The sequence below is a fragment of the Sinocyclocheilus rhinocerous genome, unplaced genomic scaffold (genome assembly GCF_001515625.1).
Source record: "Sinocyclocheilus rhinocerous isolate Xijiao unplaced genomic scaffold, SAMN03320098_v1.1 scaffold1636, whole genome shotgun sequence".
In the NCBI taxonomy this organism is placed as follows: Eukaryota; Metazoa; Chordata; class Actinopteri; order Cypriniformes; family Cyprinidae; genus Sinocyclocheilus; species Sinocyclocheilus rhinocerous.
In genome coordinates this window covers 255,827-256,878 of record NW_015628289.1, presented here as the reverse complement: position 1 = coordinate 256,878, position 1,052 = coordinate 255,827, and positions in this window count along the sequence as shown.

Here is a 1,052-nt window from a genome sequence, read left to right as displayed (position 1 = left end):
TTATTGAATCGAACTGTCCGAAAGAACCGGTTCGCGGAAAAGAACCGAACTTCCCATCACTAGTGTGTGATACGGAGGTGCAGCCGTTGCCAGCTGCGTCAAGTGAAAAATGAAGTGCGCATGTCAGTATTCGAATGAAGCTATTGTTTGGGGGGAGAAAACGTTACTCCTTTTGATCGTCTTTGTTTCTGGAATAGAAAATTCCACTGCCAAATGTGCTGCGCGTCAGTTTCCCCGTTGTTAGACCAAACTGCACTCATTTATTTTTCCCCAAATAAACTATTCAAGTCATGTGGTGATTTTTTTTTTCATATCGCAATATATATCGCAGAAAAATTAAATATTGCAATGTGAGTTTTTTTCAATATCGTGCAGCCCTAAATTGAACCTATCAGAAAAATTTACGCTTGAGCGTACATTAGCGTAATAACAATTACTGCAGACAGCCACCAGGGGGCAATCGAGATGTTTTTGTTTCACTTTTGCGGAACTGTCATGTCATCCATCTTTATATACAGTCTATATTGCTGACCTGTATCTGCATGATTTTATACATTGCAGTGCTGCCCCATGATTGGCTGATTGGATAATTGCATGAATAAGGAGGTGTACATGTGTTCCTGATAGTTATAGCTAAGTTGTATAAGTGCTTGATGAGTGTACACACTGAATACTTCATACATAACCCAAAGTCACGATCACAATCTAAACTTTACCAAAAGTGTACTGCCTAATCTAAGATAAATTGATGGGGGAAAGGGATGATTTGTGCACAAATTCTGACTTTGTGCTACCATAGGTGCAGATTTTTAAAGGGATAGTTCACCCAAAAATAAAAATTTGCCCATGATTTACTCAACCTCAGGGCATCCTATGCGTATCTGACATTCCTCTTTCAGACTTCAAATTTTATATTTAAAATTGTCTTGGCTCTTCCAAGCTGTATAATGGAAAGGTGCCCCTGTTTTTGAAGCCTAAAAAACTGAGTAAAAACCTTTATTTTTGATATCAGTAATCACGTGGTTACTAGTGCAAATGGCTATTCTTGATAT